The sequence below is a fragment of the Lissotriton helveticus genome, chromosome 5_1 (genome assembly GCF_964261635.1).
Source record: "Lissotriton helveticus chromosome 5_1, aLisHel1.1, whole genome shotgun sequence".
NCBI lineage: Eukaryota > Metazoa > Chordata > Amphibia > Caudata > Salamandridae > Lissotriton > Lissotriton helveticus.
The window spans coordinates 1,667,590,167-1,667,616,307 of NC_136065.1; the positions used below are offsets into that span (position 1 = coordinate 1,667,590,167).

General features: G+C 43.7%; 1 pseudogene; it reads right to left on the reverse strand.

Moving 5' to 3' along the window:
- LOC144752754 (homeobox protein Hox-A3-like) overlaps nt 1–26,141 on the reverse strand; it is a 120,935-nt pseudogene that overhangs the window by 43,061 nt on the left and 51,733 nt on the right.

Consider the following 26,141-nt stretch of genomic DNA (forward strand, 5'->3'; position numbering starts at 1 on the left):
TCCCGCCTCTTTGCTCCATTTGCCCCTCCCCATTGCTGTCTGCGCTCTGATGCGGGGATGCATGAAATTTAGTCTCTCCAGTGACGGGTGCATTAGTGCGCAGAATATGTAAATCTGTGGGCTGGAAATGTTGCGGTTTCTGTCCGGTTGTCCAGTGTGAGGTCACATGGAGTGCTATTGCTGCTCCTTGCCTTCTGTGTCGCTTGCTATTCTTCCCTTCATCCTGAACCCCAGCCTGGGCTCCTTTCTTCCACCCCTGACAACTTTCATTCCCACTCTGCAGATCCCACCCATTCCTTAAAACCCACTCAGCCTTTTTACCTCATAACCTGTTGCCAGACCTCTTCATGTGCCACACACCTTTTCAATCTCTACTACTCATATTCATGTACCTCCTTTATATTACCCAGTTACTTTTTATCTTCTTTGCAGCCTTGGCTGGCTCTGTGTGTGTGTGTGTGTGTGTGTGTGTGCGGCTGGCTCTGTGTGTGTGTGTGTGTGTGCGGCTGGCTCTGTGTGTGTGTGCGGCTGGCTCTGTGTGTGTGTATGTGTGGCTGGCTCTGTGTGTGTGTGGCTGGCTCTGTGTGTGTGTGGCTGGCTCTGTGTGTGTGTGTGTGTTTGTGCGGCTGGCTCTGTGTGTGCGGCTGGCTCTGTGTGTGTGCCTTTGTGTGTGTGTGTGTGTGTGGCTCTGTGTGTATGTGTGTATGTGTGGGTGCAAATGCAATAGGCCTCACATTTGCGAGAGATTTAGCTAATGGCAATGTAAATGACAATGCCATTTATTTATCTGTTTTCAAAATCAACACATAAATACAAATTTTGTCATTTACAATGCCAATAGCTCTAACTTTTCCAAAGGCGAAACCATTGCATTGTAAATGCTTGTTTTATCTTTGTCTGACTTTTTAAATCCGATTTATGAATCTTTCATCAATTCCATTCATTTGAGGACAGGCATCAAAGAACAATGTACTCGTAGTTTGTGAAGCTTTCCAGCACACTGCAAGTGAGCCTCACACACAAAGGATTATAGATCTGATTAATTCAAGATTATTATAACTACAATTTTTGATGGTTTCAAACATGGACCAGAAGTTGTTAGGTAAGTTTTCTACATGGATCAAAACGTTGACATTTGTGGGTTTTACCCTTATCGTTCATTGTTGGACTATCAAAATCTGAATGCTAACAGTGTTGAATTCTGAATATGATGCTGCATCCAATTTGTGTTACCAAAGGGAATGATGGACGAAGCAATTTGGGTGTCACCCAGAGTACATACTGCAAATATCGCCTAAACTTTTATGTCTTATATATATATTTTTGGCTTACCTTTTTACACCTGGAGCACATACTTTGCTCAAACTATTTTGTGTAATCTTAGATATGACAAATGTAAAACAAGATTTGAATCACAGATACATTCATGATGATTTGACTCATAATGCAATTGTTTAGCCAACTGTTCTATTGTAATATTTTTAATTAAAACGTGAATTTATTCTCACAAATTGACAATGTGCCTCTCTGTTTTGAGACTTCGAAATAATTTCAACATTTTTCTTCAGAACAGTGACAAAGTATTTTTCTGAGTTGGAACATAGAAACTTTCTTTAATGTTTTCACTTTCCTCGGGTCCCAGCCACTTGGAGTATCCAGCCAGGGATCCATTGCAGTTGACCTCTAATCACACCTTGATCCCAGTCCACAGTTTCCACAGACTACCGTTGACTCTTTGTTCTTTTTGTTGCTATTTTCACTTATACCTTTAAAAATTCATATCTTGAGCTCACGCAATTGGAAATTTGCAATTTTGTATGTCATTTTGCTTATTTCATTTTACTCTAATTTGGTTTGGGATTTGAATTCCTCGGTGTTTTGATTTTAGTACTGTTTAATACACTCTCCAATAATAATGTGTATGTATTATCTAGACAGCAGACAACCCTATTTACTGGTGAGGACAGGTATTCGATGGCACAAAATATAGGCTGCCAGGATACATACTATGCCTGGCTTAAATATAATTTTATAGCCTTAGTCTGTAAAACTTATCCCCAATCTCTCTATTCATGGTGGCATTTTGGTCTTTGGATTCCATATATTGTGAGGAGTGCTTGATGGTCTGTAATTATTCTAAAAGGCCTTCCACACACATACACATGATCGTGCTCGCAGACCCAAACGACGGATAGACTTTCCTCTTCTGCCTGTCATTATACATTTTCAACTCCTGTCAACCTTCTACTTTCACATGACTCTAGGTTTCTGGATGATCTTTGCCTTGATTATGTTGAGCCAGTATTGCTACCATATCAACCAGTGTATCCCCCACAGTCAATTCTGTGCTAGAAGTAGAAATGTGTTTTGTAAAAGAAACTTCCTTTATTCTGTTAAAAGCTTTGTTGGGAATTTTGGTCCAGCCGAAATCATGTCCCTTTTTCATCTCTCGCAAGAGTGCGCTTATTCTTGCAAACTGCAGCATACACCTAGCACAACGCCTGCTCACACCCAAAAAAAAGCACACCATAAAAAAACTTTTTGTTCTCTTGTTTCACAAATTGTTTTTATTTTCTTTGCATCTTTGTCTCATGGCCTCTTTGACAATATGTGTCCAAAAACGTCAGCGCCTTCTTCTCTTGCTCACATTTGTCATCATTTAATACCAACCTTGCGTCTATCAGTGTGGCATACACTTTATTTATCACCACGCCAACACCTCAACGTGTGTGCAACGCCGCCCCCAAGACACGTGGATGGAGTCCGCTGCTGGGGTCTTACAGCGGCAGCAAGAAGAGTCAGCTCCTTCCCCGACATTTTAACATTCCCAGGGGGGACGGTATAGCTGATGCAGGAACGTAAAGTGAATAAGACGGAGCCTGCTGTTTGGACCCTATTTGTTGCAGCAATATTTCCATTCCGTGTATATGAGCTGTGGCCGCAGGTCCCTCTCCCCATGTATTCTGGCCATGCGTTGCAATAGTGGCGCCTCCATCTGTAGTGTATTGTAAAGGGTTGTCACTTTGTCTCTGCTAGATGGAGTGGTGATAAGAATTCCTGACGCTTTACAAGGGGGAGGTTCCTGTGGAAAGGAGGGGTAGTGTGGGCCCCACCCTGTGCTCGTAATCTGCAGTATACTAATGTGTCTATCACTGAGCAGGCCTCTCCCTCCCCTGCACCCAGGCCCTGCAGAAACTGGCCATCCTAGGAGAAGTCTCCTATTGTTTGTGCCCACTCACCACCCCAGGCCCGCGTCTGGGAAACACCAGTGTGTCTTCGCTGAGCTGTATAAGTAGGTAGTGGAGAAGTGATTAAGTGGGAAAATATAACATGGGGTGTGCTGGATGCCCGTGTAGGCTGTCCCAGACCTACAGCACACAGTCCACAGTGTCAATCTCTATAGGGTGAATTCTAAAGGAGTGCCCCATGAGTGATGGGAGTACATGAGGGCATGCAGTACCGACTACTACTGTCATATGTGACGTAAAATGCCACGGGTAGAGCCAATAGTGAGCGAATTATGCTTTCACACAGTTGTAATACAGCTGAAAGTTGGGGGCACCCAGTCCACCCCGTGCATATGGCAGGGTCTGCACCTCCCAGTGGATTCTAGGCTGTTTTCTAGCTCAGGTTAGAGTTATCATGTGGGATTTGAGTGTCCTGAAGAACATTTGGGTTAGTATTATCGGAATGTTATAGAGTAAAGAAGTTTAGGTGGGGTGACCATTTTCATCAATGCCAGTTTGCCAGCTTGAGATATTGGAAGATTCTTCCACTTAGTCAGGCAGTCTTTAATTTGGTCTACAATCACCCCATAGTTTTCAGAGGCAATGGCCTCAGTATCTCACCTAATTCAGACTCCCAGAAATTGAAACAATATTGTACACCATAGGAGGGATAGTCTAGTATGCACATTGGGGAGCATGAAGTAAGGATGAATATAGTAGACTTGTTCCAGTTGATGAAGATCACGGAAATCACTACAAAAAGGCTGAACTCCAGGATCCCTGGGCTAAGGTTATGGGCTGGCTCGCAGAGATAGAAAGTGATATCGTCCACGCAGAGGAAGATGATCAAATTAAATTTTGACCAATATAGCCCCCTCTCTGCATGCAGCTGTCTGACCGTGCACGCCAAGGGCTTCGTACGCCAGCCATATATAATAAGGGAGAGTGGGTCCCCTGTTGCGCACCCCTGTGAGGAGCAGACAGAAGACCATTCAGTCTAATCCTTGCCACAGATTTATGATATAGGAGTTTTATCCAGCTTATAAAACTAGTAGGGAATCCCATCCTCATGAGGACAGTGACAAGAAAGTCCCAGTCAAAAGAATCAAATGCTTTAGTAGGTTTCAAAAAGACGGCCACCGCTTTCAGGTCTGGGTTCAGCTGACGAAAACCTGCAAAAAGGGTGTGGAGGTTGAGCGAGTTTGACCTCCCAGGGATAAATCTTGCCTGGTCCGGCTGGACCAGGTCAGGAAGGATCAGCGATATCTGGTTGGCAAATGCTTTTACAAGTATTTTTTATGTTGACATTAAGTAGGGATAAGGGGCGATATGAGTTGCACCCAGTAGGGGACTTTCCTGGCTTCAGCAGAGTGACGGAGGTCACTTCTCTAGAAGATGGGGGAAGGCTGCCCGCTGAGAGTGCCGCATTATATACTTGAAGTAGCTTGGGGCCAAGTATAGAAGAGAAGGCCTTTTAGAGCTCTGTGGTGAGGTCATCACCTTCTGGAGCCTTGCATGTTGGGAGACTCAAAATTACACCCATGATCTTGTCCACAAAGATGAGCTGCGCATCAAGAAATTGATGTATGTGAAGTTCCAGCCACGCCAGCGCAATGTGCTCAAAATATGCTGAGTAGTTAGAAGCTTCAAAAGTAGCTCGAGAAATATATAATGCAGTATAGTATAGGCCGAATCCCTCCAAGATATCCTCTGTCTCAAACATAGTCTCAACAGTTTCTTTTTCAATTTGGAGGACCTTCTGGGGTGTCCAGTTTTGCCACAGGATTCAGGCTACAGTCCTGCCCGGGCACTCTGCCTCCCCAAAGGCCGTAGCAGCAGTGAATTTATGGAGGTGTTTGAGTTCTTGATTTGCTTTCTCCTTAAATTCATCAAGTTTAGTAGTTGGTTGTCCGTCGCCCCAGTTTTCCAAACTCTGATTCTCCCTCTCAAGCCTGTCCATGCTCTCCATCAGTGCCTTGCAAAATACATGTTGCTTAGCCATGTTGGTGAGAGCAAAACGTTGGAGCTCGCATCTTTGCTGCCTACTTGTATCGCCTACAATGCCTGATAGCCAGCCCTCAGGGCCTTCGCGAGTTATGGTGCCCAGCAGTAGGACCTGGGCTCCACAGGGCCCACTGCAGTCAGCTTGGAAATAGAGCCCCCTCTCAACACCGGCCCATCGGCTGGTCGTCGGTTGCCTAGGATGTCGCATGCTATCAGGTCATCAAGCACATCATGGGCCTTAGAGGGCTGTCACTGACTATCCCTGTCACAAGATAGATTTCAGGTGTCCGTGTATGGGCGGATAACTTAGGACCCAGGATAAGTAGCCTCAGAGGAGTGTGACCATCTTGGAGCCAGATACTTTGGCGCCCTCAATCATCATTCATTTAAACTGTTTTTCACAGATCTTATAATTGCCTTAATTGCCTCTGGGAAATGTTTTGGCACAGATGGTATTCGTACATGGAGCCTTTAGTACTGGAATTTATCTATATGTGTTGAGAAGACTGATATGTATTTCGATTGAGCATCCCACTGGAAAACATTTATTTGAAAAGTTGTAGTGTTGGTTTATTTTATTGTACTCCATTTCACACATTACAGGTTGCTTCACTATCCAGCACAACATTTACCACCTACTTTCACCATTTCTGAAGCCATTTTTTTTATTTTACTTCTGTCTTTTTCATCTCTATCTTCCCTCATATATAAACATTCCATGCTGCCGAGAACGCTCTGGGACATTTCTTCCAATTTAACTCTGGTCAGTAGACCGTTGCAGTAGCCTGAGAGGAAGAGGGGTAAACAACAATTTAAATCTCAAACTACAGTGAGATCATTAGGGCGACACAATAAATGACTGAGTCACTGACTTGACGTTAAAAGGTTTATTACAAACTCAAACCCAGACTAATAAAAATAATTGTAAGAACATAGTATAAAAGTATAAAGCAACCAAAGGGTGACCAAAGCCTCTTACAATATTGGTCCTCAACAGCAAAGAGCATATAATGATCTCGGTTACAGTGATACAAAAGGTAAGGAAGAGGATTTGATGACTCGTTGAATGGTTTCGATCCTTCTCCCCTTACATGGGAAAGATTTGCAGCATCTACTAAACGCTACACTGATCTAAGAATAGGGGAAACCTATTATTTCAAGGTAGCAAGAAGGGTATCAGCATCATAACTTCTGTAGCAGTTCTAAAATAAAGAGTCATGTATAGCATGAAGCCACACAATCAGACATGTCAAGAGAGGTCTGTACCTCTCCAGGTCTAAAAGGATTCAGACTAAAACCTAAGTGGATAAACTAATTCAAATGCACAAAAACATTTGAGAAATCATGACCTCATACACATCATACACAACAAAAGGTACAAAGTTCCCCGGGGGATAGACAAGAAAGTGTGTGTGTGTAAAGGAGGAGAGCAAAGGCAGGGAACAGGGTGTTCCCTTGTTGGAACTAGACGACCTCAAACACCCAGTGAGCTAGGTGTCATGCTTCATCATTGGCCTCCTGCTCCTCGTCAGACTGGCGCTGCAATGTCTGACGGGCGCCTAACAGGCGCTCTTTGTTGGAGTTCTTTTGTTCCAGCCAATGGTTGAGTGCGTGTGAGGGGTCAAGTGAAGGTGTAGTTGTGAGGGAGTGGTGGTTAAAAAAGGTGGGTCAGTTAACAAGGACCTTTATTCACGTGGCTGACTCCCTTGATTAAAAGAGTGGGAGGGGAGATAGGGACTGTAAGGGTCACAGCGGACTACCTCAAACCCTCTGATTAGGTCGACATGTTTCTTGCCCAACTGGCAATTCTTCAGGACCTCAGGTGCTCCGTACTACACGGTGATAGAAAACAACAAAGAAAAAGAAAGGTAAAAGATACAACCTCTCTGGGTCAGTAAGGGGCAGGCCAGGAGGTCCTGCTCTAGTGTGGTGACCCTTGGGGTGTCCCTAGTGGGCCCCGCAGTCTGTTCCCGTGGGGCAGCACGATAAGGTACGGTACCTCTAGTGTGTGCAGCCAGAGCTCGCAAACCTACCCACACGCGTGGCGCTCCAAAGGTAGCGCGGAACAGCTGGTCATACACATCATAACATGTTTTTCAGTTTCCAGAAAAGAATGTGGTGCCTTAAACACTACTCCCATATTCCAGTCTCCACTTCAAAAGAATCCTTGGTTCCTTGATTCATCTGAAAGTACCAACTGGTAACACTCCCATTATTTTACATTAAAATCATTTGACCTTGCCAGCTTTTCCTCACCTCTCTATCTCTGAAATACAATGTGCTCTTTACCAAATAACCAATGCCTTTGGTCTGCACCTACAAAGAAGAAAAACATGCAGAAAAACAACTTTCACATTAAGGTTAAATGTCTCGACTGCAAGCTTAAGTCCCAAAATCATGCTAACTTAATATTTCTCTGTAAAACATATTAGTTCTATAACCTACAGATAGTCAATTAAATGAAATCTTTAATAATGAATCAAGATATATAGTGTAGTACTCCTATATGTGGTACAATAACCAATACAGGTCATTTTAACCTCAAATGACAACTGGCTCCACTTAAAAACATTGAACGCACATATGTTTCATTCTCACAATCCCTGGCAAATGCACTGCATTAAATGCATTTTAGTGCAACACCTTATAATCTAAACCTCTAGAAGATTAATATCAGCAATCCAGGTGTCTCTGAAAAGTAAATGCATTAGTATGGACACACATACACGTTTCAAACACACATGAAATTACCCTGCTATACCTTTAGTGCTCTATATATCACATTAGTATTATTGCATCACATGAGTACATAAGGCCAGAGGTAAATATATATATATATATATCAGATTAAAGGTCACTTTACTTGCCGCACTGATTTTGTGGTTTATGTGCTTCAATGTACATGTGGGCTCAAATACATTGGGAGCACCAAACTACAGGCTTTTAACCGTATCCTTCAACATCTAAGGGCGATCGTCAACTCTGATGATAATTATCCAGTTGCGCGTCACTTTGGCTTGGTCCACAATAAAAACCTTAATGATCTCAAATACTTCATTATTGATGCAGTGCCCAAAAACATCAGGGGAGGTAACAGAGAAATTTTTTTAAGGCAACTTGAAAGCAAATACATTCTGCTTTTAGACACTACGATTCCCAACGGAATGAACACAGGGGAGGACTTGTATTGTTTTCTATAATTTAAGGTGATTAGAAGGGTGGCAGACTTCTAGCCCTTAGATATGTACCCCTTTTGTTCTGTTAACCAATGGGGTCCTGATGGAATCATGGTGTACAGTAATTTTGGTATTTTTGTCAGCCTTATAACCTTATGTTGATTCTGATCTCTGTTTTTTCCATCTTGATACTCTATTTTTTGATGTTGTTGTAATTTGGCACTGTTGGTATGCTTTCTACCACTGTACAGTATCTATCTGATTACAGTAGAGCTTCAGTAGACAGCGTTATAGATACAAGGGTAATGGGCACTATGCCACAAGTTCCTTTTCTTAATAGTGTCTATTTAACAGCTGTCATTATTATGAATTATTGTCATTCCCAAGTTAATTGTGCTGTTAATTTTAATGGCTAACACATTTTTGTAATACATGTAATCCCTCATAAATGGGATCAACATGCATTTGTGTATTGTTTTCCCAATTATATTAATCAACTGGTGATCAATAACTAAAAGAGTTAGATAGTTGTTCTACCCCTTAAAATCCTGGTTGTATTTGCACTTTGCACTTTGCACTTTCAGCACTTTCTTCATTAAGATTTGGGCACAGCACTTTGAAACTTTGGGCCGTTTTTATACCATCCTAGGTTGCATAAACTGTTTCCAACTGAGGTTTATGTATAATCACTAGTTACTTAGTATTCATGACTTTAGAGGATAGAATGTAAAAGTACATGTTTTTTATTTTTGTCATGACAAGTTGTAAATAATGAATTTTGAAAAGTTTTTGTAACACTTGAAACCTTATTCTATGGATTTATCCTTTAAAGTATTTTTCAGTGTTAAAGTGTATTTTCTATGTCTATGGATTGGTAACGTCCCCCATTGTAAAGTGTGCACAGTATTTAAACACCAGTATTGGTTCCTCGAGTCATGTGATCAAGGCTACTGTGACGTAGCCGAAACGCGTCATGCTGGCGACAAGGGGTCAATAAACCACCTCTGAATTCAATCTTTGTGCTGTGGAGTTGTCTGTACCTGTCTTTCTTTACCGGAATTCTTATCGGAAAGGGAAGTGGAGCAGGAGTGAGGATCATATATATATATATATATTGTTTTGACTTATACTGGGTGCGCCCTTGTGTCTGCACAAAGCAAAACCTCTCTGGAGAGCTGTAATGACAGCGAAACACGTGTCAGGGGTTGCCTTTATTCATTTTAGGTTGGCTTGGATGGTATTTTACCAATCCAAAGCTGTAATATTGTGCCTGGAGGGATAAATGGCTGTTGCCATTTTACAGCTCGGCGAGGATAGCACTGTGCTAATCCTATGCTTAAAGACTTTGCTGTACAAATGGCAAAAGTCTTTGTCCATTTCTATCTCGGCGTGGATAGCGCTGTGCTAATCCTATGCTTAAAAACTTTGATAGAAAAGCAGACATTTGAGGTGAGCAAATTTAGAGTGTCGCTGGTGTTGAGGGTGCTCTATACAGGAGCTGCCTTCCACCTAAACGTGGGAATTACCCAGAGTTCTCTCCTTCTTTTTTGCTTAATTTATGCGTCACTATGCCTGTAAGGGTATTGTTTTGATATATATATATATATATATATATATATATATATATATATATATATATATATATATATATATATATATATATATATATACATATATGGCCTAACCAAGAATAGAAGAATGGAGCCAAAATTATGCTACTCCAATCCCCCTCTGTTGGCGATCAAGCCATCACAGATTGCAATCAGATCATTATCAGATTAGACCAATTAAACATAGTGGTTCTGAGCATTTTTGGTCTACACTCCTACAAATGCTTCATAGCATTATAATATCTGCTCTGATCTTCTTCTAAGTCCAGATTTGCTATCTTCCCCTTCAATCCCTGTCTCACTTCCCTTAAACTTCAAATACAGGAATATCGCAGAAAGGCTGATTATCGAAAGAGGTTTCAAAATGGCACTTAAAATTCAACTTATCAAGTTTCCAATCCATCTGCCTATTGAAGCAAATCTATTTCCAATAACTTCCCATGCACCTGTCGCTTCCAACTCTTTCAAATCCTTCGTCAATCCGGACATATTCCTAATATATTTCTTCAGGTACTTACTTTCGTCCGAAATATAAGTACAGCTTTGCTGAACTTTCAACATCCAGCAGATTCTGCCCTCTTTTGCTAACAAAAGGTATAATGCAAGTCAGTTCTGCAAGACCATACCGCAATCATGTCAGTATTTACAAGTAACAAGGAATTTGCGGTACTAGTAGCCAACTTGTCCACTACTGAAGACAGCTTAATAATTTTTAAATCATTTAAAATTACTCAAACAGATGGGATTGTGGCACCAAAATATTTCCTACTACTTCTGCTGCACTAACACCTCATTTTGTTCTGGATCTCTCCTCCCATACAGGATCATTAAAATGTTCCACATGATAAATCTTCGGGAAAACAATGCCATCTATGTGGCAATTTGAAATATTTGAAATATGCATTTTGGCCACACAAATAACAGACTCCAGGAATCACAGTATCCTGTCCCTCCAGGAAACAAGAATTTCTCCCTCTTGCTTCAAAAGTGTGTTCACAATCGCTCTCCCCGAAAAACAACTGATCTACATAACTCTGATCAGCATGTATGCACAATTTTCTCATGTGTTTCCAATCTAAAACTAAGGCAGGTGCATTTAAATTTTCCTGATATTTCTTCACTACTCCACTTATGAATTTCAAGATTCTGATCCGTTTCCGTTTGAGACTTTAGGTCTCTCCACCTATCCTCCACCAAATCTAAAACATTATTTTCCACATCTGACATCAAGCAGGCCAAATTATGTCTGTGTGTATATGCATTGTCTAGTGAAATAAGAGACACAAAATATTTGCCGGCAATCTTTGCACCTTTTAAATAAGATTATTATAAAAATGTTTAATAAGGAGTACTTGTGCAAGAACTACATCCTAATTAAAAAAATATTGGAACTTAAATTCGCCATAAAATATACTTAATGGGAGACTACAAGAAATGCCATATGTCAGAGGGAGATGGTGGAAAGTAATTCCCTCTGACGCAGAACCAGGTTACTAAATGCAAATGTAGCACATTCTTGCATTCATTGTATCTATATAAAGCAATACAAAATAAACATTCGAGGTTTAATCCTCTCTTGATGCATCTGTGTGCAATTTCTTAAACCGACACAACTGCATGTTGCTATCAGAAGAATATGGCTTGATAGGGGCACCATTAGACTTAGATTCTACTGAACTATCTGTAACTGAATATAACCCTATAAGCACTGTAAGTAAGGCTTAGCACCTACCTGTTCACCTCTGACACCTGCTTTCTCATCACATACTCCCTGGTCCACCACGGGATTTCCCGGTTGTTGTGGAAGAAGCCGCGGTTATAGTCTTTTCCATGTTAGAGGTGAGGGGAGGCGGGGTTCTGCTGGTTCATGATCAGCTGGTTAATTAGTATAAATTCAAATGGCAGATGCTTCGCAACGAGGATGCGTGCGGTGGACGTGCCGGCGGCTTGCCAAAGGAAGCCCGTCTGCGCCCATCTGCGCCTGGCCGCGACAAGGGGCCACAACCACTGCCTCTTTTCCCAAAATAATAAGGACTTACTCTGAAAAACTATTATTTGACCTGCGTCCTAAGTCTAAACCTAATTGTAAGTCCCTAAAACCTGGAAGTCTTGCTCCTAACTGCCCCTGTTGTGAATGTCTCACTTACTACACCACCCAGCAGGAACATATTGACACTAGTATTACCCCTATGAACCTGAACTCATTGATGTCTTCTTCGATCATAAATAAGGTTGCTCTCCTAAAGGAATTCACTTTTTTAGCATAAATTGTAGGTCGATTCCCAAACATAAGGAAGATATTCATGACCTCTTACTTATCACACAACCTGATGCCATTTTCCTTACGGAAACATGGCTGAATGAGAGCTCGGGACCAGATGTTGCAATCGCTCTACCTCCCAACTACACAATTCTTAGAAAGGATCGGATGGATAAAATTGGAGGGGGAATTGCACTTATATTTAAAAATCCTTACACTTGTAAATGGGAGGACCTCCCCTTTAAAGGCTGTGAAGCCAGTTATTTTAAACTCTGGCTTACATCCCAATTTACCTTCTCTGGGATCCTTATATATAGACCTCTGGGTCCAGCAGGTTCATGGGCATCGATGCTCCCAGAACTTATTGCCCCTCTGTTGTTGGAAGCTACGAACTTTACTATCTTGGGAGACTTAAACATCCATTTTAATGACCCAACATGCACTATCAGCTCCACCTTGATTGCTGATTTGGCCGCCATGAACGTTCTACTCCATAACTCAGGTCCCACTCATAAGGCAGGGCAACTACTGGACCCCATTTTCTCCAATTTAGCTAGTATTTCATGCCAGGCAGCCCTCCCTATACTCTTGTCAGATCATTTTTTTGGTTGGTTTTAGGGTAAAAATGGAGATACAGTGTAAAAATTACTCTACCTCTTCTTCCCAAGAGAGTTTCAGAAACTGGAAGAATCTCGATGTTGATCGATTTATTCAACATCTCTTAAACAATATTCCAGCTATCCCTTCAACCAATATAGCTGATGCTGACACCATTCATACCTGGTTAATAACTTCTATCGATGCATGTCTTCCTACGTCTAATAAAAAAATTAACAATCATCCTCCCCCTACCCTTTGGTTCTCTGAAAAATTTAAAATAGAAATAAACAAATTTAAAGCCTTGGAGAGACAGTGGAGGAAGGACTATGCGCCAGAATTCAAACAAACTTATAAACTGGCAAAAAAAGCTTATCATGACCTGTGTAAAGCTGTTCGAGCTGAACACGCAAAAACATCATTACATTGGCTCATAACAATCTTAAAGGCCTATTCAAAATAGTGAAAGAGTTGTCAGGTGCATCTTGCCAGCCCTCGTCATCCGAGCTAAATGTAGCGCAATGTGAAGATCTGGCGGAGTTCTTCATTGATAAAATAGAAAAAATCTACACTGAATTTAATTCCATACCAGCTACTGCGGTGTTGCAATTAATGATCAATGCATCTACATCAGGCTGCACCATTTCTTCTATGACACAGGCCACTATTGCAACTCCCAGTAAGACGTTGGAAAACTGGCTGCCTCTAGATATTCCATCTTTTAGTCACATCTTTACTAGTCTGAAATCTGGCTCTTCCAAGGACCCTCTCCCCATTTCCATTCTTCAAAAACTGGAATTACCTCTACTTAATGTTATTATGGAACTGCCTAATGCGTCGCTAAGTGAAACAACAGTACTAGCGGCTTGGAAACATGCCATGGTCCTATCCTATCCTTGCTAAAACCTTCTCATTCTGCCCAATTTCATTACTCCCAGCCTTTTCTAAAATATTGGAAAACATATCAATTAGCAGCTGACGCAGTTTGTGGACTCTCAAAAAACCCTTTACACATCACAATCAGGATTTCGAGCGGGATTCTCTACATAATCGCGACCAAAGGCGACCATTGACCCTGCCTGCAGGTAGGTCGCCCCCCAAGCCACCACGCGGTCCTCCCCATGCTGTGCGCTGTTGAGACGCTCTGTCCGCTACTCGCTCTGACCGCGACTGCTCCTTCTGGTAACTTGTGCCGTTCAGCCTTATTGTCTATTTCCCTGCATTTGCCTTCTGTATCCATTATTGTAACTTGTGCCGTTTTCTGTTGTTTTTTCCCCTCATTTGCCTTGTGTACATCTGTGCCTGCTCTCCCCTTCGCCGTCTGTACTCTCTGTCTGGTTCCCATTGTGTCCCTTTGCCTTCTGTTACCCTGGTGACCCTGTGATTTTTGCCCCCTCGCTCCCCCTTTTCCTTCTGTGCCCCCCGCTTCCCGCTTCGCCCTTGCTTCCCGCTGCTGCTCCCTGCGGCCCCCCCCCCGCCATTCCCAATCGCTCCCCTCTCCCACCTCAACTTCCACCTGGAGAACAACAACGACAGAAACACCACCGCCCTGCTGGACAACCTCGCCAACCTCGGACTTAAGCAACTGGTGAACACCCCCACCCATTACGCCGGCCACACGCTTGACTCCGTCTTCTCATCCAGCAAGCACATCTCCTTCAGCCACGCCACAGGACTCCACTGGACAGACCACAGCTGCGTCCACTTCAGCTTCAGAAAAACTATGACCCACCACCACCCGCAACAGGTTCCCCGCCGGAGCTGGAGCAAGATCACCGCCGAGCTGCTCACCGCCTCCCTCAGCCGGAACACTCCCACCAGCACAACAGACCCCAACGAAGCAGCCAGCAACCTCACCAAGTGGCTGACCGCCTGCGCCGATGACCTCGCACCACTAAAGAACCCTCCCTGCAGACCCGGCAGCAAGAAAACGCCCTGGTTCACCGACGAACTCAAGGAATCCAAGAAGAACTGCCGCACCCTTGAGAAAGCCTGGTGGCTCGACCAGTCCACAGACAACAGGACCGCCCTGAAGCACGCCACCCGCAAACACCATCAGCTGATCCGCGCCACCAAGAAGTCGGCACTCAAAGAACGACTGGACAACAACGCCCACGACAGCAAGGAACTCTTCAGCATCGTCAAAGAGTTCTCCAACCCCAGCTCCGGAAACAACGACATCACTCCCTCGCAAGACCTCTGCAACTCACTCGCCTCGTTCTTCCACCGCAAGATCGCCGACATACACAACAGCTTCGACACACAGACCACGCACCCTACCACCGAACCAACGCCCGCCACCACCACCCTCTGCAACTGCACCCCGATCAGCACCGAAGACACCACCCGCACGATGAACTCCATCCACTCCGGATCACCAACAGACCCCTGCCCACACCACGTCTTCAACAAAGCCGACGCCATCATCGCACCCCATCTCCGGGACATCATCAACTCCTCCTTCCACACCGCCACCTTCCCGGAGAGCTGGAAGCACGCCGAGCTGACCGCCCTCCTGAAGAAACCAATGGCGGACACCACCGACCTCAAGAACTACCGTCCCATCTCGCTCCTTCCTTTCCCGGCCAAAGTAATCGAGAAGACCGTCAACAGACAGCTTGCCGCCTTCCTCGAGATGAACGGATCCCTCGACCCCTCGCAGTCTGGGTTTCGGGCCAACCACAGCACCGAGACCGCCCTAATCGCAGCCACCGACGACATCAGAACCCTGATCGACAACGGAGAAACAGCGGCCCTCATCCTCCTGGACCTCTCTGCGGCGTTCGACACTGTCTGCCACCGCACCCTAGTGAAGCGCCTCAGCAACGTCGGAATCCAAGAGAAAGCACTGGAGTGGATCATCTCGTTCCTCGCCGGAAGAACCCAGAGAGTCCACCTCCCCCCGTTCAGATCTGAGGCCACTGAAGTCATCTGCGGAGTACCACAAGGATCTTCACTAAGTCCAACCCTCTTCAACGTCTACATGAGCCCCCTCGCAGCCATCGCACGACAACACAACCTCAACATCATGTCCTACGCCGACGACACCCAGCTGATCCTCTCCCTCACCAACGACCCCACCACCGCCAGAGCCAACCTACACGAAGGGATGAGGGACGTCGCCGTCTGGATGAGGAACGGCCACCTTAAACTGAACTCAGACAAGACGGAAGTCCTCATCCTGGGATCATCACCCTCCGCCTGGGACGACTACTGGTGGCCCCCGGCCCTGGGCACCGCTCCCAAGCCAACGGACCATGCACGCAACCTGGGCTTCATCCTGGACTCCTCCCTGTCGATGACCAGACAAGTCAACGCCGTCTCATCCTCGTGCTTCAACACTCTGCGCATGCTCCGCAAGATCTTCAGATGGATCCCCATTGAAACCAGGAAGACCGTCACCCAGGCACTCGTCACCAGCCGACTGGACTACGGGAACACCCTCTATGCCGGAACCACAGCCAAACTTCAAAAAAGACTCCAACGCATCCAGAACGCCTCCGCACGACTCATCCTGGACATCCCCCGACACAGCCACATCACCAGACACCTGAGAGACCTGCACTGGCTCCCCGTCAGCAAGATAATCACGTTCAGACTCCTCACCCACGCACACAAGGCTCTCCACGACCTGGGCCCCAAGTACCTCAATGACCGCATGACCTTCTACACGCCCACCCGCCAACTACGATCGACCAGCCCCGCCCTCTCCACCGTACCACGCATCCGCAGAGCCACTGCCGGAGGAAGATCCTTCTCCTACCTTGCAGCCAAGACTTGGAACTCCCTCCCCACCAACCTTCGGCGAACCCAAGACCATCTCTCCTTCAGGAAGCAGCTCAAGACCTGGCTGTTCGAGCAGTAACATACCCCTCTCCCCCAGCGCCTTGAGACCCTCCCGGGGGAGTAGCGTGCTTTACAAATGCCGTGATTGATTGATTGATTGATAATCCACGTTCTTAGGGATCATAGAAACTCTTCGTAAACGTCTGGACATGGGAGAAACAATGGCACTTATACTGCTTGATTTGAGTGCTGCGTTCGACACCGTGTTCCATTCAGCCTTTTTACACGCTTTAAACTCTAGGGGTATTGTCGGATCAGCACTCAAGTGGCTGTCGAGTTTTCTGGCCGACAGGACCTTTCAGGTTTTCTCTCCATCTGCTAGTTCCAAGGCCCGTGCTTTCCCGCATGGAGTGCCACAGGGAGCTATCCTAAGCCCTTTACTCTTCAACATCTATGCCAGCCCACTGGCCACAATTGCTGAAGAAGCTGGGTTGACCATGTTTTCATATGCTGATGATACCCAGCTAACCTTCTCCCTGCCTCCAAGGAGACATTGAATGTGTCATCTCTCCATGTAGGGATGCAAAAGATAGCTAGCTGGATGAACTCCATCAGGTTGAAATTAAATGGGGGGAAAACCGAAGTTCTAATCCTCGGAAGAAATAAAGATCTTTGGGGTCCCCAACATTGGCTGCCTCAAATGGGTGATCTCCCCCAACTGTAACAAACAGTCCATAATCTCGGCATAATCATAGATGACCAACTTTCTATGAAGCAGCAAGCGATTAAGGTCGCCTCAACCTGTTTCACCATCCTCAGATGGCTCTAAAAAATACTTTGGATGGTGCCTAAGTCTTTGCAAAGAACAGTTATCCAGGCCTTAATTGTGTCCAGACTGGACTATGGCAACGTCCTGTATTTGGGAGCCAATAAGGAGATGGTTCAAAAGTTACAAGTGGTCCAGAATTCTGCGACCAGACTACTTTGCTAGTTACCGTGTAAAGCCTCCGTCTCAGGTTCTCACCACGACCTTCATTGGCTTAGGATGGAGAATCACACTAAATTTAAAGCCCTATGCTATATGCATAGGATTAAATCAGGCGCAGCACCACAGTATCTTAGTGCTTTGGTACATCCCTATCTCCCCACACGCCTTCTTCGATCCTGTACTCAGGCAAAGTTTCAAGTACTCAGGATTAAACAAGCACGTATGTGTGGTCGGTCTTTTGCCTGCTTAGCTTCTACACTGGGGAATTCCCTCCCCTTACAACTTTGGCATGAAACTATTTATCTTAAATTCCGCAAAGATCAAAAAACAAGGTTATTCAACCAATAGGGTAGCTTCTTCTTCTTGCGCAGGTCCTGTTGGCGCCGGGAAACCTCCGGGTATCTGTGCGCCTTAGAAATCTAATAATAACACTAATAATAATAAAACAATTAGTGTCCCTCCAGTGATGTATCTATGCCTACTAGTAATAGGATTGGCGTACATTACTTTGTTGGAATCTAAATCTTGGGTGGAACGTAGTAGCGGTAGAGACATCTCTGTCAGTTTTTACCTTTACAAACAGGAAAAACAAATTTCAAATGATATGCAACAAAATTATATACAAAGGGGCAGATTTTACAAGCCCATTGTGCCACCAGTACGTCACTTTTGTGACATATTGATGGCACATTTTACTGCTCCATATTGACAAGGTCAGGAAAAGCCACCCTGCATGACTTTTCATGTCCTTGTAAATATGGCCCCTTTATACGCAGAACTTTGCGTAGAAGGGGCGTTCCATGGGTGTTGCTGTGGGTGTTCCCACGCAACACCCATGGAACCAGACACATTTCTAGATTTACGAGGAATCGTAAATCTGGATATGCGTGTGAATGCTACGCCTCCCCAGGGGAGGCGTACTGAGGCACAACGAGGAAAATGTTTTCATTTCTCCTAGTTTTTTCCTCTTTCAATGCGTGCTGCATTCTACAGCACACATTGAAAGAGGAAAATGCCTGTAGTGATTGTTTTTGTGCAGGCAGGTGCCCCTTCCTGCACAAAAATAATCTCCCCATGACACAGGCATCCTTTCACCATTGGGCAAGGGTGCCTCCGTTGGCGCATTGCAGCAGGTTGTGTTCCAGCACAGGGGGAATTACAGAGATACGACGTATTGTGTATATGTTGCATCCCTGTGCTTTGAAACTGACTCAGTGCGGCACAGCCAAATGGCTTGAGGAATGCACTGAGTCTCTTTAATTGTAAATCTGCCCCAGTGTGTTTATGAATCTTCTTGTTCCCCTATAAAATCTATGAAGTGGCTTTGATAAGGAATGGTTCTAACTCATTCACTATTAGTCCCAATATGAAATGTTTCAGTTAAGTGATTAGCACAGGAAAGTCGTTTGCATCTAAAAAGGGAAATTTAGCCACATCTAAGATAAGATGTCTTAAGGCACTCAGTCTTGTCAACAAAGGAAGTTCAAAGGTAAGATCAAACTGGAGATCAAGTTCCCAAAGTTTTAATTGAACTTTCACAGTGATCTCAAACTTTCCAGAACTCGTTCTCCCTGTCATTTGCAAGAAAGTATGTCCATTCAGGGGATAAATATCTCTGACAAGGTACTCTTGCTCCCTTTGACCTCCTGAGTGTTGTCTCTTCTCCTCCTTTATTCAAGTCTGAATCCTCTATATCCTCTGAGATATCTGGGATACCTGGGAAATCACTTTCTGTCTGCGGTACAAGACTCCCTCTCTCCTGCCTTCTCAGCTAACGTTCTTCTGCCACCTCTCCGGTATGACCACTGGATTAGCCTCTCCTTCACCAGTTTCGCCATTTAACTCTCCAGAACCCTCCTCAGACTGATCAAGTGCTATTTCAGTTTCTAACTGTTCACCTACAGCTTGACTAACCTGCTCATGTGATCTCTCGACCACCACTGGCTCTTCTGGGAGATATGCTGTTATTTCGTCAAGGGGATATGGAACCCTGTGAGTAGGGGCAGCATGGATCCAATTGGGTAGACATCCGCACTTCACAGCAGTTGTAGTTACTAGTATGACTTGGTATGATCCATGCCAACAAAGCTTCAAACATGACTTCCTTACGTATTTCTTCACCAATGCCCATTCTCCGGGACTTAGGCTGTGGTACTGCTACTGGCTGTAGGAGCTTCAACCTGATGAGACACAGAACGTACCATGCCAGCCAATCTGTTGCAGTGTTCAAGTATCAGATCATCAGTAATGTTTATCACAGCATTTAAAGGTACAGCTGGCCATCTCATTGCCCTTTCCATATTGATCTCATGGGGAGACATTCCTGTCCTACTATCAAGTGTGCTGCGCTGACTCATTAACACCAACGGCAAGGCATCCAGCCATTTCAAAGATGTAGAAGCACACACTTTGGCAAGTCTTGATTTCATCCTCCCATTGACTTGCTCCACCAGACATGAAGCCTGAAGTCATGTTGGTAACTACACTGTAGCCTCTGTTCAAACTGCAAGGCAGCACACAGCATCCTCAGCACTTCGTTATTGAAGTGCATGCCTTGGTCCGATTCCAAAGAAGTCAGGAAGCTGAACCTTGGAATCAACTCCCCGAACAACAACTTTGTTCGTGCGAGACTATCATTCGTTCTTGAGGGATAGGCCTCAACCCATCATGAAAACATGCACACAGCAACCAATAAATATCTCCGCACACAGGCATCTCAATGAGGTCCATCTACGTTCTGTTGAAAGGACCAACTAACCTCTATACGTGGCTCAGTATCACTTTGGTTCTATTCCTTACATTGTTCTGCCACATCTGTGACATAACTCATCCGCCATGAACCTGAACTGTGGGCTGAACCATATTTGGTGAAACAATATTACCATGGCATCCCTCCCTACATGAGTCGAACATGATAATATGTAGCCATTGACAGCAACAAACTATTTGGCAACACAGGTGTGCCATCTCCTGAAAACCATATTTCATCCTAATCTTTTTTAACACAACCTGCATTTACCCAGCTCTGCTGTTCTGCTTCTGACACCTCTTCCTTCAACCTCTTAACTTCCTGCCAAGTATCAGCTGTAGTGAGCAAAAAGTTGTAATTGGTCTTGTTTGTTCCTTTATTTACATACTCTCCATTAAATGTACCAGCATTGTAAGCACAGTACCTTGCGTATCTGTCAGAATATCTGTTGCCGCACAGTACCTTGCGTATCTGTCAGAATATCTGTTGCCGACTGTCACATAGTCATCTCCCTTGCAATGTGAAGAACATTTTATGACTGCATCTTGGGCAGGCAATTGTAAGGCCTCTAACAGTTTTCTCACCTGCTCACCGTTATGCATGGGTAATCAATCCTGATGACATCACAAATCTCCTCTGGGACCATAACTGTCCGAAATCATGCACCAGACCAAACATGAACTGTCTGTTTGTAAATATTGTTACCTGTAATCAATCGGAAAAGTAGCATGCTCGGGTAACAACAATCTATTCAGCCACTTGTGTGGAGACCACTCCATTGAAGCCAAGCAGCTTCCAATATTCCTGAAACTGTACAGACTGCATAAGCATCTCTCAAATTTACTTCATGATCTCGTAAACATGAGTCATCCACAAACAATACATAATCAAATTCAGGTAGTGGTTCATCTTGTATATTTAGTCTTGGCTTGGTGCATAGTTCAGTGACATTGAGACAAAAATTCGCCACTTCACCATCATCATCATAAGGAAGGGTTAGCAAGGTGGCAGATTTCAAAACAGAACATCTCTTTAGGGATACGTTCTCAGCCGCCAGTATGATTTTCTCATACTGGTATAAGCGACTCTTCGTTACTGTTAGACCTGACATCATTGGCGTGAGTCTCCCTTCCATTTTTGATGGATTGCCTCCTCTGTCTTGATATGTTTTTGCTGGTTATATGTTTTGGGCACTGTGCCACTGCTAATCAGTGCCACAGTGCAAGTGCTCCCTATGTTAAATTGATGTACTAATTAGATTCCATGATTGGGTTATTTGATTTATCTGTCAGCCCCTAGTACAGTGCACCATGTGTGCCCAGGGCTTGTAAATCAAATGTTGCTGGTGGGCTTGCAGCACTGGTTGTGCCACCCACAGAAGCAGCTTGTAAAATGAGTCTCACGGCTGCCATTGCAAGGCCTATGTGCAGTCTAGCACTGTCATGTCGACTTGGCCAAGTGCACCTACTTGCCAGACCCTAAACCTTCCCTTTGCTTTGTGCTAGACATCCCTCTGGTAGGCCCAAGGGCAGTGTGCATAGTAAGCATAAGGTAGGACATGCTCTGATGTGTGTAGCATGTTCTGAATTGCAGCCAATTTCGTTTTTCACTATTGAAGGCTACCTGTTCTCCATAGGCCAGAATGAGCAGCTAGATTATTACATTCTTATAATCCTAACATTGTAGAAATTTGAATTTAGTATGCCTGAAATCAGAATAATAAAATACATATTTTAGTAAAGTTGGTTTTAATATCCTGTGTTTGAAAATACCACTTTTAAAATGTAGATATTTTCTTCCCTAACTGTCCAGGCCTGCCTCTGCTGGGTTGTGTATTCCTTGTCTGGGTTTGTAAGTGACAGGGCTGGGGGATTCCAGGAGACAGGCTGGGGTGGCCCAGTGGTGAATAGAGAGATCTACATCTAGATGAGAGGGAGGAGTTACACCTGAGACCTGAATAGGGCTGGGCTGATGTCTCTGCCCTGCACAGTGAAAGGAAGAAGAGAGTCATGTAAACAAAGAGCTCAGGAACTGGTTTGGACTAGGCAGAGACCTCTCTGCCTTCAGAGAACAAAGGATTTGGGGGTATAAATATTGGGACCCTGATCCCAAGAAATTAGATCACTTCTGGACAAGAAACCTTTCTGCCAAGGAGAAGAACCAAGGAAGCTGAAGCAGTTTGAACTGCCCCTCTGCCAGTATGCTGTTTGCTGGGTTGGCCTGCAGTGGTTGCTTCATTGCCAAGGGAAAGGAGAAGGAACTTTGTAAGGACTTTCATCTACAGAATATTCTCCAAGGGCTTGAACTGTGCTTGCCTCCTGCTGAAGTCTCAAGGACAAAAGACCACCTCCAGCTCCCTCCTGAATTTCCTTGCTAGGAATTCTGATTCCAGACACTTGCGTGCCGCTGGGAGCTGGAAGCGCGACGCATCGAGAAGAAGCGTGCTGCCGCCGCAGCTGAAATCATCGCAACGCCGGAGAAGCGAGCCTTCGCCGCATCTCTCTGGAAGCATGTGTTCATCGAAGCTGCCTGCTGTCACATCACCAGAGAAGCGTGGCGCCATTGTGAAAGTCGCCATTGCATCACCGGAGAAGCGTGTCGCCGGGCCTGTCGCGGCTCCAAAGTACAGAGTCGTCGCAAGGCTGCCAGGGCGTCATCGCACCGCCATCGCATCGCCGCATCAAGGGCGCCATCTTTTCGCATCGCAACCGAATCATCGCATCGCATCAAACCGCCATCTTGCGCACCGCAATAGGCCTGCAGGCCGAGAATCTACGCATCACCTCCACCGGTAAGGCTCACGACGAGTCCCCTACTCTGCGCAAGCATTGAGGCAGGACGCAACCATTCCCCCGGATCACAGAACCGATGCATCTCCCCTTTTGCAAGCCTTTCGTTTACTTTGCATTACGCATCCAGGTACTTTGTTGAGAACGTTGTCGCATTTAACAGCAACTTGAACTAAGGAATTTTAATCATCTTTTAAGTAATCTTAAGTGTAGTATTGTGGATTTTTGTCGTTTGTGGTCTTGTGTTTAAGTCTATAAAAAGAATACTTATTTTTATAAAACCTGTGCTGTGTCCATCTGTAGTGTTTTCACTGTGTTACGGTGTATATTCATAAATGCTTAACACACTGCCTCTGAGATAAGCCTGTATGCTCGTGCCAAGCTACCAAGGGGGTAAGCAGGGGTTATTAAGGAGTGTAATCCCCTTATCCTGATTTAGAAGTAAGGGTCCCTATTTGGACAAAGGTGAATACCATTGCCAACTAGACACCCCCAGATCTAACAGTTACGTGCTGTGTCCTCATTCTAGTTAACAAAATCACAACAGAATAAGGAGCATACACAGTAAAAGGTTCACCCATTACTATAAATATGCAGCTTTCGATGCTGACACATTTTTTAGTACTTTGATTCAATAGGGTTTCCCATAACCATAGGTCAGTGAAGGGTATAGTAGATGGTGCAAAGCTTTACCATGTATGGGGAGAAGGACCAAAACCATTTGACGAGTGATAAAGTCCATTTCCTTATTTTTTGTATCACTAATACTGAGATCCTTATATGCTCTTTGCTGTTGAGGAGCACTATTGTAAGAAGCTTTGGTCTCGCTTTGGTTATTATTTTATATCTTTACACTATGTTCTTAAGATTGATTTATATTAGTCTGGGTTTAGGTTTGTAATAAACATTTTAACATCAAGTTACCGACTCATACTTTTATTGTGTGACCCTAATGATCACACTTATACTTTAGGATTTAAATTGTTGTTAACCCCTCTTTCTCTCAGGCTAATGCAAAGGTCTATTGACCAGAGTTAAATTGGAAGAAATGGCCAAGAGCGTTCTCAGTGTTATTCTCTGGCACAGTTTATTAATGTATTCAGTGCCTATAGTTTCCATTTGTTTGATATATTGAGTATTTCTTTTAAATTGTTTGTTGTACTTTATTTAATTTTTTGTTTTCTCAAATGACCCTTTTGCTGTGCATACAAATGCAAAGTGGTTTAGTTTCCCACTCTTGTAATACTCCTGTCTTTGAGCTTGGAGAGTTCGTGAGTGGGGGATGTTAGTCCACAATTATATCACACTTTACTTTCTTGCCATGATCCTCCAAGAACATATACCTCTTTCTTTAAAATTGTACATCTGTTTTATTGATTTAAAAGCCGCATTTGATTCTGTACCCAGAAATATTCTTTGGAAAAAGCTAATGAATTGGGGTATATCAGAAACCCTAATAAAAATGATTAAATTATTGTATTCAAATACTTGGGTTCAGGTCAAAATAGGCGATGGTAGACATACTACCCGCCGCCTTAAAACAAAACTAGGCTTAAAACAAGGATGTGTGCTTGCTCCTTGTCTTTTTAATTTATTTATGTCTGATCTCCCAAGCCATGTTAATGATGTAAATTCACATTCCCCTTCTGTAATGGGTAAAGAAATCAAATACTTACAGTATGCGGATGATACTATTTTACTTAGCCAAACTATGATAGGACTAAAAAGATTAATACATTCTTTTAATATATATGTAACCCAAAATGGTTTAACAATTAATATTAAAAAAACAAAAATAATGTTAATAGGGAAAGGCAAACTTGGAGTAAAGGAATTGAATATCAATGGTTTGTCTGTGGATTGTGTAAAAACCTATAAATATTTGGGAATAACATTTGATGATCAACTATCATTTAGACAGCATTTTAATAACTTAGAGGATAAAGGTACCTCACTTGCTTTCGCATTTCATAAATTAAGAGATAAATTAGTATGCCCCAATTATGACCACCTACTTAAAGTCATGAAAGCAAAACGTATCCCCTCCCTGGACTATGGATCCGTTCTTTTTAAGGGTAGAGACGTGAAAGTATTGGAGGACATAGTTGCAAGGACATATAAATCAGTATTTAGGATTCCCAGGCAGATTTCAGGTGCCAATTTAAGATTGGAATTTGGCTTACGGCAACAGCTCCTGGTACGTAAAGCTGCATTTGCTAAAACTCTATTGGCATTATCTCGAGCCGAGGAGGGCACGTTGGCCAATATGTGTTGGATCGAGATCTCAACAAGCGAATATTCTAGAAGCTGGCAGGATTATTTAGCCGAGTGTCTCCTAAAATTCAAATGTCCCAAATTGGAAGACGAAACAAGGAGTAAAATGGTTTATAAAAAATGTATAAATTCAACCGTTGCCTTGCTGTCAGAAGTGTTGGATAAATATGAGTTGGGGAAAAAAAAACACTTTTGGACCATTGCCAATGGCTTCGACAAAATGATGGTCCAACCCTATTTACTTTTTCATCAAAAACCCTTAATTAAGAACAAATTCATGTTATTAAGGTTTGGAATTTATCCAACCAAAGATGGAACCCCCAAATGGAAGTCCAAATGGGAATCAAATATTTGTCGGCTATGTGGGCAATATGATGAAACCTTGCTGCATATGGTAACACTATGCCCAAAAATGATGAAGGAACGGAAAACAATTTTAAAACCTATTTTTATAGAAATGGGAATTAGGACATGTAGATCGGCATTAATATTTTGCTTAAGTGGTGTCAACGTCCATATAATACACCAATTTGTAAAATTTATGCTTACAGTGGAAATGAAATTATGTAAGGTTGACACCCAAAGTATATGTTAAATTTATTACGGCTGTGAAATGAGGATGCTGTTGTTTTTTAGGTTATGATGAATTATTTCTATGGCTCTCTTTAATGTATTAATAGT